Source organism: Strix aluco, chromosome 2 (assembly GCF_031877795.1).
Source record: "Strix aluco isolate bStrAlu1 chromosome 2, bStrAlu1.hap1, whole genome shotgun sequence".
Classification (NCBI taxonomy): Eukaryota; Metazoa; Chordata; class Aves; order Strigiformes; family Strigidae; genus Strix; species Strix aluco.
In genome coordinates, this window is record NC_133932.1 from 108,259,139 (window position 1) to 108,271,907 (window position 12,769).

Here is a 12,769-nt window from a genome sequence, read left to right on the forward strand (position 1 = left end):
AGCACTGAGTTTAAAGTATTTTTGTTGCCCATGTCTCCAACAGCTGACCAAGTTTATGAGCTTACTTTTCGTTGTCCACCATAGACTCAGTCTCCCGTCTCAGCCTGTGCATGAAACAGCCAGTGCATGAAACACATCTCTTGGCATTCCAAAGCTGTGGAATCCAACACCCCCCTCCACCCCAAAAGAAGTTTTTATATCAAATTCCCTCAGAAGTTTTAAAATATTGTTTGGGGTCTTTTAGTCTTCTGTTTTCAATACTTGTGTTTTTTTGGCATGTGGCACTTACATTGTTCCAAACTTACTTGTTAGAAGGACCCGCCTGTGATGTACATAAAGGGCACTATATGAATTAACCTAAATCGTAAATCATTTCAAAAAAACATTTGCTTGTTGAGGCCAAATCAAACTCAAGAGAGGCTGATAGCAAAATAAACACAGGGGGATGAGGGGAGAGCCATGTTCATCCCACAGGAGGCCATTAGCAGTTATCACCACCAGCCTATGAGATACCAAGACCCACCACCCCTGCTTTACGAGCACAGGAGCAACTGCCTCCAACTTTGGGCTCCCAAGTGACTTCTTGGCCACACTCACAGGGTGGGGTCAGGGGAACTGAAGGTACAAGGAGCCCAACCTTGGCAGCGTTGGGAGAGAGGGAGCGTGTTGGCTCAAGTCCTCCTGCCTCTCCCAATTGGATGTGCAACTTTCAGGCATAAAACTATTGTTTAGCTTGCTGGGCCTTCCACAGCAGCTGGGCCAAGCTTCCTGCTAGGAGCCAGGATCTGCAACCTTATGAAAGTTTCAGGGCCCGGCAGGCTGTCGGTATTTTCAGCTGGATCGAGCCCAGAACAATTTTATTTTCATCAGAAATGTTCCCTGGCCCTACCACATGTGCAAGCCTATATGAAACCACCAAGAAGGCTCCCTCCCCCAGCTATCTTATTTAGCTGAAATTCAGCTGCCCAGCAGAACTGTTTCTTATCCAAGCCCTTAGAGACAGGAGAGGAGTGTAGAGATTTAATTATAATCTTTCTCTCTCCACCTCCCACAGTACATTAATGCTTTTCATTAGCCAAAGCCAAAACCTTGCTTTATAAGCTGCGAGAGCTGTCTTTTAAAAATATGTCCAGTATTAAGAATTCTGAATGGCAGTAACAGCAGCGTAACCCCTCATCCACAGGTGTGGGAGATTCGCTGGAGGATTGCTGGTGGAAAGGCAAGTTTTACTTGAAAGACATCTGATTCCTATTTCTGTCCATTGGCTGATTACCCCTCACATTACAGCACTTCTGTGCCCACTGACAATTTCACATACACGTCCAAATGAATGAGAGAAAATCCTTGACATCCAGGAGCTCTGGATTATTTTTATAAGTATCCAGATGTTTAGACTTTTATCTGAAGCTTATCCAAAAAATATGAGGCCACTTCTAGCAGCAGCCTGACAATATCCACAGACATTTATTCTGTGTGTAGGTCTAGAGCATACATTCAAACAAACGTATCACTGGAGTAGGTACATCTGTTGACCTCAGTGGTATAGAAATGCAGGTAAACCAAGAATGACATTTTCAACTCACAATTATAATGTGATTTGAGTGACACAACTAAGTCAGTGTCTTACGCTGATGGAAAGGTTCTGGGGAAATATAAGACACTGATTTAATTGTCATTGCCTTACAGAATACATAAAGTTCATTTTCATCTTTGAAAAATTAGAGTTTATTTCCAGTACTTGCCCAGAAGGAGACTACCCAGAGGTCAGAGAGCACTACAAGAAAGATGGGGACTGGTTCCTCACAATGACTGATTTTCTATTCTTTTTCCTTTTTAAGCAAAATATCACTATTTTCCTCATTCCCTTGCCATCTGACAGTTTTAATGATATAAATAAGCAATGGACCTCAGCAAATTGCTAAGGTGGCTTCACGGGTATTTGGGTTTTTTAACGGTAGCCCTTGGAAGTTTCAAGTGGGCAGCTCTGTTGTGCCGGCACTGTGTAAGCACATAGTGGGGTAGGAAATTCTCATGTGTGAAGAGCTGACAGCCTGCTTGGAGGGAAGAACACAACAAGCAGCATAACAAATACCGGCCTGGTCAATAAAGGACAAGTGAAAGGGCCATGGGATTACATGGATTACAGTTGTTGGTTATACAGATTAACCAGGCAATTAAAGGCAGCAGGAATAATAAATATCTTTCCAAGAGACAGAGCTGCTATTGGGCTGCAGGCTGAATGTAGCTGTTCTAATTGTAAACCATTTTTGCCATAAACACAGAAGTGCAAAAGCTGAAGGAGAGGGAGAAAGCCCTGGAAGCAGTCCCACAAACTGGCCATGCTTTCCTTGATTCCTCAAGAAATTTTACACAGTTGATTGGGGTCTTTTTTATGTGCATTTTGATGGTTTCTTATCTTACACTTTAATAGGAAATCTGCTGAATGTCTAAAATGCCTTTTGGCAGTCAGACCTTTTGTTCCTGATCTCTGTGACTTAAAAACAGTTTAACTTATCAAGAAGCTTTGGTGTAGATCTGGTGTAGTGGGTAGGTTCATTTTTAAATGCTTTCTTTTGGATCACTTTTAATCATCACTTACATTGCATATGGCTATTTATGCATTGACAGGTTGATGGGGACTTTAATGTACATAAAACTTTCTCTGTCAGGACTTATGCCTCTCTGTCAGATTTTATCCTGCAGTAGAGAGGGTTCATGTACAGTTGCTGACAGATAAAATAAGCTCCTCCAGCAGCTGCAGCTCTGCCTCCCACAGATTTTTTTCTGCTCTGATCCTGTGTCCCCAGCTAAGTGCTGAGCAAGCACAGGCGGCACCATGGGACTGTGCTGGGATGGGCAGGAGCACGGCGCCAGATCTGCAAGAGGGAGGATGACTTAGCCCAACCACAGCCATGTCCTGTAGTCCGATGATACCAAGCCCTGCGATGCTTGGCGTCTTTCTTTAGCCACAGCCGCAGGAGATGGGCAGCAGCAAGAAAAGCCTTATTCTATTCTAAACAAAAGTGAATTTCCAGCCTGGATTCCTGCAGACAAAATGTACAAGGCAAGAAACTTGCTTTAAAAAAAAAAGGTTTAAATTCACAAATCACATAAAAACTGAAAAAGCTCATGAATTTTAAGTCTGTTCCATGATCTTAAGGACTAGAATCATGAATTTGAAACTCTTGGATTTGAATATGAGGACCTGTCCTGTGCAATTTGGAAGGCAAACACTAAGGTTTTTCACAAGACTGGTGCAATCACAGAGTTGAGGTATGCAGATATTATATCTAATATGAAAAGTTGCCCAGCATCTGTCATTCCCACAGAAGCCAATGGAAACTGCAAACACTCAGCTCTGAAGGATCAGGCCTTTAATCATTAATATGTTTCCAGATCTATAAAAAAATGTTTCCTAAGATACTTTATTTCTGCAAGAAATTCCCTGTTGGCAAGAGAGTTTTCATAGCTCCTTAAAGACCTATAAGGAACTGTGGAAGAAATAAAGTGGGGCTTTACTTATGGAAATCAGACCTACTGGAGAGCAACTGGAAATGTTTTTTATGAGTCTTTATAATGGAACTACAGTAGCAGTTCCATGTTGATTTTTATTCTAAGACCCTATATTTTTTTCTTCTTTCTTAAGCCAAATTTTTTCCCACCTGAAACTTCACGTGTGGTCTCTTGGCAAAGAAGAATATTTTTGGAAAGTTTAAGGCTGATCTGATAAGCCTTTTTTAAGTAAGGAGATTTGAAAACATAGAGATATTTTACTTTTTAAAAATCTTCAAACCTTTCCTTATTCATTTAGAAGTTGAAAACTGCTTACAGTAAAAAATTTCCATTTTGTCTTTATATTTGCCCTTAATGAGATACAGCCCATGAACATATTTTTAGTAATTTCAGTGGTACTAAATCTGGGTTTTTATTAAGTTTTCTGCAAAGGTAACTTTGAAAATTAAAATAAAAATAACATAAAATATAACAGATTATGTTGATAGAAGATTAAAATATTACACATAGGTGTGTCAACCAGAATAAGAATATGAAACAGTGGAGACAACAAAGTTTAATGTATGCTAGAATCTTTGAAATAATTACGGTGTTCCTGTGTATTAAAATTATCCAGCTCTCCTTTTGTATTGATGATAAACATTTTTGTAAATAATTTGCTCCAAGTCAATTTAACCCAGACTACTGTACATGTCTAACAAGTGGTTTCCAGTAGTAGTGGAGAACTGGCATGTTCCCTCACTGACTTGGTACACCAGTAGCAGCTCTTGTAGGGGCAAAATAAGAAAAGGGTAGTTTCGGTGAGAGCACCATACTGAATTTTTGCATAGACCCAACAAAGTGGACAGAAATTGAAGTGACCCATAGATGACAAACACAGTTCTGTAGTGATAGTTTGAGCAACCTCGAGTATCTCTGAAGAGAGCTCTGGGGCAGAGAAACTTCCTCCCTGGACAAGTCTGGAAAAGAGCATGTATCAGAGTTTTTTCTTCTCCATTTTAAAATGCCTTTGAGTAAAGTCTTAGCAAACAAGTCATGAGGTTTTGATAATTGACGCACTTTAACTTGTGATACATGGCCTGATTATAGAGGTCACCGGATCTGAGCTCTGTTCATGACTGCTTGTTCCAGGCTTTCCTCCATGGCCATGACTGTGGCAGTGCAAACCCTCAGGCTCACCTCCCTTTCAGCACGATGGATTGCTGGTTCTTCCTCCTCCTTCTCAACTTCTTTGATGGGCACTTGAGTTGCAGCCCACAGAGATTTCACCTCAGTTTCCATTAAGGCTGCTTCTGGAGAAGGTCTGTGGGTTTTGCCACTTTGTTTTGTTCTAGATAAAAATTGTTGTAGGAGATAAAGGGATTAATTTAATCTCCAGCAAAAGGCAACCTTCCTCCCAGCAGACAAGTGCCACTTCTCCTTTCCATGTGCTCCCCTGTCCTTCCTTCCCATTCTCTCTTCCTCTTCCTTCCCTCACACTGATAAATCCATGTCTGCTCATTTGCTTTACTTTTTTCGGAAAACAAATTTTCTTTCTTTTTTCTACTGACAATTTTTAATGCTTTCCCTCATATTTTTAGAGCAATTTGTATCCAGAAAGGAGGGGAAACATGGGCCGTCTCTTCTGATTATGCCATTACAACTATCATGCATACAGTAGAGTGTATATCCAGTTTTTTTCTCAACTACAACAAAATAAGAATCCGCCTAATTCTTTACCATATAAAAATACACTATGCTGAGTAGGGAAGGGATTGCCTACTTGTTCACTGTAAACCTTTACCAAGGTTTAATGAAGAGCGAGTACAGGTTTGATGAAGAATGAGTGCAGAGGACTCCATCGGCATGTCTCCCCGCTCAGCCTTTTGGTCACCATCATGGAGCTTTCCTCTTCTTCTGCCCTCTCTTTTTATGGGGCTCAAGGGCCTGGGGCTGTCACTGTTCAATTTTGGCTCATTAGAAATTCTGTCTGGTCAAAACCTCATTTCAAACTGCTGTAGGGTGAGATGTTATACTGCAGATAACAATAACTTCAGCAGCTCTGTATTTCTATTTCAATGAAAGACTCTAGCCACCAAAAATAAGAGCAATGTTAGGCAGGTAGACTATAATGTAGAAGGCTGGCTTCTGATGCAAGGGTTAATTTACACTCTTGATCTCAGTCAAATAAATTTGAAGTTTCCCAGAATCTGAACAGCAACATTTTTTCCTTCTTATGCATCTTCACATTTCTCATTGTAATGAGTACCTGTAGCAGAAGTCCCAGTGACTAACACTAAAGTTTTGGGATTTTTCTGCAGTCTTTCTGGTGTAACTAGACATGAAAATTGTGAGTCATTTCATCAGAGTCTATTTTCATGTTTTTCATAAAACTCTCAGCAGTATTCAATGTTTTTAGTGACTACTTGACTCATACTTCTGGAGATTTACCCTTCTTTGCTAATCACTGTTTCTGGGATTTGATCTGTATACCTTGCCACAGACTGAGATGCCCTTTCTATACCATGCTGCTTGTGATGAGGCAATGCCATGCAACGCATTCCATATAGCATCTCCTTTGATGCCCACCAATTTGATATGGCATTGATTTCAGTGAGCTTGGTATCAGATCTTGGACAAGGGTTTGGAAGGTAGAACTGATTTTATAGCTAGATATAAGCTTAAGCTGCAATTGCTCAGTGATTTTCTATGTAAATTCCAGGGTGTGATGGGTATGTAATAACTGGAGATTAAATGTACTTGTGGGTTGTCTTTGGTACTGAAGTAATTCCTTATGTGGTTCTTGGATGGCCCCTTCTAAAACATGACACAGCTGTCTCAAGTACTATACTTGTCGAGAAACAGTCATTCTTAGGTTGTTAGGTTGTCCACAGCAGCGTTCTTCTCAAAGCAAATGTGGCAGTGGCAGTGGTATATGGGGGTTTGGCTGCATTACCAACGTTCTCAGATGTTTCAGGGGTATATTGAGTTGCTAAGCTGGTCTGTAGGTTATATATACACATATTAAGTATAACGTGTGTCTATATACATATATACACACATTCTATTCTGTGGATTACCTTTTTTGATGTTATCCATGGTGTTCAGGAAAATTACACTTGAATAGACTATCCCAGAGATAGAGTAGTAGCAGGGCAATGATTATCAAATTTGTGGTAGAAATTGATATGGAAATCCAGGTTTCCAGCTCAGATGATGAGTATGTCATCTTAAGTACAGGTTGGGCTTGGTGAATGTATAAACTTAATTAGAAATCCTTCTACAGGTGTCCCATGAAAAGGCTGGCATGTTGTGGGTCATGTCTCTACTCATATTCTGGAGGAAATGTGGGCTGTTGAAAGTAAAATTGTGAGTGAGGATAAAATAAATAAGGTTGCCACTGCCTTCAGGCTGATATGCTGTATATTGGTCCCACTCAAGAATATTCAGGTCAAGTTTTGATGCTATCATGATCTGGATTGTTGATTTACAAGCTAATGACATACCCAATAGCCAGAGCAGCACTGATGTAGAGGTGTTCCGTGTTATGCATTCTATGGCAGAAGTCTGTCATAGCTTGCAGAAAGGTATTACTAGAAGTTATTCAGTTAACAAGGGGTGTTGGAGATGGCTCTGATGAACCCGGTAATTCTTCAGTACCAGTCCCCTCATCAGATATTATCAGCCTACCAGGATTCCCTAATTTGTGGCTTTTTTAGTAGACCAACAACAGTGTATGAGGTTCCAGGTTGTATAGCTTTTTTTACAGTTGTTTGGGAAGTAACTTGAAGTTATTGTTGAACTCTAAGTTGAGGAGGAACAGAGGATCATTCTTGACTTTTTTTTTGTCAGTAGCAGCAGTGAGTTGTCCATTGTCCTCATTGCTAGAGATAGTTACTGAGGTTTAGGATTGCTGTATCTCCTCCTCTAGTTTTTGACTTAACCACTGGTAAGCCAGATCTGGGGAATCTAGTACTCCATGGCTATCCCTCTTCGAGAAAAGGACAAGTTCTGATAATAATACCATTTTAGGTATTTTGTGTAGGAATCATCTCACCAACTTTAGCCATCAAAGACTCTGATTTCTACCATTCCAAAAGAGGTGCACAAAGTAAGTGGGATCATCTCCCCGCTTGTGAGTGTCTGCCTCTCTGCTCGACTCCAAAGGGACCCTAGAAAAGCAGCTGAGACCACCCTTTGGAAGTGGAAAGGGGATACCATCATGTCCTTCAGGTCATGGACATGGCAAACTGACAGTTTATTGTGGTTTAACAATTTATTCATCATCTACCAAGCCATAGTATTTGATTGTGCACATGTTCCCAGCCCACCCATGTTAAGTGCTCACTTTAATCATTCTCTAGAGACACTCATTAGGCTGCAGTAACTTAATCACTTGTCAGTGTCTATTCAGAACTTAATTTCTCAAAGTGCATGGTCATACTCACCAACTTCATTGCAGAAAGCCATCTAAACGTAGGCTGAGACACACAAAATTAGACAAATGAGAGAAGTAATAGGTCTACAGTTTTTCTTCTTATTCCAAGCAAAACTTCCAAGTAAGGAACAATGCAAATGCTAACTTCCTTTTTGGTGTAAAGTTGACTTTCTGGAGGAAGAAAGGCACTAAAGTTATTAAAAATTTTTAAAAATCATAACAGTCACATGATATTTTTATTTGTTTTCAAACAGGAGCCGTGTGGCTCAGGGAAGGGATACACTGACCTTCCATTCCTGTGCTCTTCAGCTCCAGTGCTGCCTCAGGCCTTAAGTGAAAATGAGCCTATTGGTCTCATCCAAACCCCGGCGCATGTTAGCCCACATTACAAAACACCAGAGAATTTGGCACGATCAGCAGTTTCTGCTCAAGAGAGGCCCAGGACTGCAATAGCAGAGGTGTTAGAGATCAGGACTCGGGAACGCTGGTTGAGTTATGTGGGAAAGCAAAATACTCGGTCTCTCGCTTTCATTGGGACTGCATTCACTTGCACAAAATAAACACAGTATGTAGAATACAAAAAAATATTTATATCACACTAAATGATACTTATAAATAAGGCAAACAGCTCATTACCACCATTCATCCAAAGGTCACAGACTGCTTTTCAAGCAGAAATTTAGCTGCGCCGGTGAAGCAGTGTAACATCATTCTTATTTTACAGATGGAAAAACTGAGGCACACAGACACCTTCCTATCCAAGACCGCACAGGAAATCTGTGGCAAGACCAGCATAGACTCCTGATCACTGGAGTCTGCGTGTGTCGGGGTTTGGGGAGGACCACTGAGCTCACTTGCACTCCCTTGCCTGTGGCAGAGCAGGAGCTGAAGAACACACAAGACAAAGGTCACTGTATCCATTTCCTGAGCCACAAAGCTCCAGTCTGAAAACAAATATAAATGCAACGAGACTTTTCTGAGGTTTTTTTCAAACTTTAATAGTTTCTTGTTTCTTGGCCCCAGAAGTCAGTTTTACACCAAGGATTATGTTACACACTGTTATTTACATGAATTTACACTGTCTCTAATTTGGAAGGTTTAATAAGAATCAGAAGAAGAACTGAGTCTCAGGCTGATGTCCCCTTAGCACCATGTGATGACAAACTGTTCTAGCTGAAATAGGTGAATGTCCTCTTCTGCCTCTTTTTCCAGATTATTGTTTTTTACAGAACTGATATCCACATTACTTCCTCCTTACATCCTCTGAGCTGTAAACTAAATTAGACATTGTACTGGGTCCCGGCCTTTTGGCTATCAATGCAGTTGCTTGGAGAAAAATCAAGTGTTCAGGAGAAACCAACCCAGACGAAGCAATGCTTGTGTGCTGTGGGAGAAGTGGCTTGCATGGGACTGAACCTAGAGGAAAACCAGTCGCTCCATGGCTGGGGACCTCCCTAAACCTTCTGCAGGGCTGGGGACATTGCCACATGTCCCCAGACTGTCACTCCTACGAACTATTCTCACCCCTCATTCCCAGATGCCTGATCAAATGCCTCAGGCTACTTATGCTTTGAAAGCTGTCTCCTAATTTGCTGTTTGCTCTCCACAGAAACACTGTGTTTGAGTCATTAGATCCACACTGTGTTTGAGTCATTAGATCCCATGTGAGCTTCTCTGTGAATTCCTTAATTAAAAAGAATGACTTGGACGCTTGCCACTCAGTTACCCTGCATTACGATGAGCCCCATTAAGAGGGATTACTGGCTGAGGACACAGCCACGCTCACTGAGCTCTAGTCTGGTGTTCACAGCATCATGGAGCTGCAGGACTTCTCAAGGCCTCCAAGTAACTTGACAGTCTTTGGCAAAGGGACCATCCACCAGGGGCCAGGAAGATGGGCTTTTCATTAGAAATTGCACTGGACACCATATTTCAGTGGTGTCCCTCATATGAGCTTTCTGCCTGTGAGGAATGGGACAGGAAGCTAAAGGAAGTCACAGAGGACTTGGTGCAGCAAACGTCAGGCTAGCTGTTGAGCAGGTTCGGTCTCCAGCACATCCAACTAACAGTAGTATCTCTGGCTTGCAGCGTGAAGAACCAGCAGAAAATATTACAGAGATGCCTCCAGAAAGAAAGCAGATCAGAGAAAAGTCACTCTCTGATGAAGTTTCTTGGTGCTGAAACATCTCACTAACTTTTAAAGCCAAAGTGCAGTGGTGGTGTTAATGCTGCTCAGGTTAAATATCTCACCTTCTTCAGACAACCCTGGGGGAGTGAAACTCAGTCTGAAATGAGAAAAGTTTCCCAAAGGTGAGTTCATAGATCACAAAATGTGGAGATGGAAAGAATCTATTCAATCATCTATCCCATCTCTCTGCCAGTTCAGAATTACTCCCCATGATGTTTTTAACATAACTGCTTTTCTCATTAAAAAAAAAGAAAAAAAAAAAAGGTGGGGGGAGAAATACATACAAATGGTCTATGAGATTTTCTGTCAAAACCTGTTTGAATCCTTGACTAATTCTAGTGTCTGCTGTTGCTTTGTTCCGATGAGTTCATCATGTGCCAGGATGACGGGTGAACCAGTATTTTCTGGAGGGACTCTTCCACCATCTGCAACATCCAGCAATTGGAAAAATCCTCCCAATATTTGGGTTACATCTGCATTTTCTTAACTGTATTCAATTTTTTCCTCCCTTTGCATGAGACTGAGGAGTTGTTCTTCCGTGGTACTATTCTATGTGGTTATGGACTAGCCAAGCTGGAAAGTGCTAGGAGTCCCCCCTATTTCAAATATTACGTGCAGACTGAGACACACCTTTGCTAAAATAATGGAAATAAGCCATGAATCGAAGTGGTTTGGACGGTGCAGTTATGAAAGAAATCATCCTATTTCACTGTGGGGAAGAGGAGGACAAAGACTGTTTTTCACCTCTAACTGAGGATTCCATAAGTCTAACCTTATTTTTTTCCCTGATTTAATTTATGTCCTTGTGATGCAGAGTCTGGATCTCTTTTATACGTCTGGTTTGACACTGCAGCCTGTTTCACCCCTCGCACAAGTTTTCTACTGCTCTCTCAAGAGTCCATATGTCCTGAGGCCCTTGCAGGGCTCCTTGATGATGTAGGTATTTGGGATAACACTGTCCATGCAATAAAGTTCAGAAGACTGACGACAACTCATGTATTACTCAGAATATCCTGTTAACACAGACAAATGGTAACCTGTGCAGGGAGCATCTCTGCTCACTCTGACATAGATGCTGCAGTGGAACGGGTGTCATCAAGAGCCTGGCTTCATATGGAGTCCACCCATTTCATCTTTGGGACACCTCAACCCATACTACAGATGCTGTAGCCACTTTCACACTGCTGAGGTGTGAAACACTGCTTGTAAGTGTAACATCAGAACTGACAAAGCTGTACTTTGTTGACTTATAGTAACAAAAATCAAAAGCTTCTTGCTCGGCTCATCTCCTGCATTCCTCCCAGTGAAACAGAAGAATGTGTACAGAGAAGTCGTGCAACAAGCTGTCGCATCAGCTTCAAAAGCAATGACCCACACGAGCAAATTTCCCCACTGTGCACTCGTGGTATTTAAAATTATTTAATCAAAGGTGGGAAAAAGCAAGAGGTGGTGTTTTTTTTTTTTCCCCGAAGAAAGCACTTCAGCCACTTCCAGAATGGGCCTGAGTTTTGACAGCAGTGTCTACCCACAGACACAAGGTATGAATTGCTTAATTATCTGTGAAGATTACAGGAGTCATGTCATGCCTGACTCACCAGCAGTTATTTAAAAAGGAAAAACAAAAATGATTAGCAGCTCCTTTTGGAAAGTGGGCTATTCTAGCTTTCCATCATGTGCACATGGGTATTGCTGTGTGTCTCCTGGCAGTTCTGTGCCCATCCTCGCTGCTGTGCAAGGGGCAGGAGCCAAATGAAACCCAGAGCTTGGGCAATGCTAACAACCTCCCAAGGGACAATGCAAAGAAATAGAAGAAAAGCTGGAAAATGTGATTTCCTGAAAGGAGAAAAAAAAAAAAAAAAGACAACACAAAAAACCCAAAAAGCAACTAAAGTCTTTGGGTTAAAAGCTATTATTATAGCACTAAGCATCTTTCCTTCATCTGATTTTATGTAGAAAACTTTCAGCATTTCCAGAACTGCCATTAAAATGAGCAAGATCAAACAATACTCCATTTTGTATAGTCTCATACTGATGATAAGTGTTGAGCCCATTAGCGTGACTCTGAACACAAAACTTACCTGTTGGATGTTGTGGGACAGTAATAGTGGCATAGTCTTGCTGATGAGCCTACAGTTTTACACAAGTTGTAAGGTTCTTGTTCGTTGGCATAATTTTTTCCTTCTCAGGAGAGGTAGATGATATACTGGTACATGTTACCACTGGTGAAGTCAGAGCTGCACTTGTGGTGCCACCAAAGTAACTATGTGATTAAAAAAAGAAACCTGTCTCTTGACATAGTTATAGTGGTAAAAAAAAAAATCCTATTTATGGAGGGGGCATAATTCAGAAATTGGGCTGAAAGCCTCAGACAACCCCCTCTTGAGATTTCCAGTGTTTTGGGAGTTTTGCAAATATTATATTTGAAAATAGCCTTCCTGTACTGTTTGAGTTCCTCCACTTTCAATTCCAGCAGATAGTGTGGAAGTGGGAGGAAATTTAAGAGCAATAAAAAATAGTGATAGTTGACTTAATTATTTTGGTCTTCTGAAAAAGTTGAGGAGAAAAAAAGCAGAGAGAAGTTTTCTTTCTTTCTTTCTTTCTTTCTTTCTTTCTTTCTTTCTTTCTTTCTTTCTTTCTTTCTTTCTTTCTTT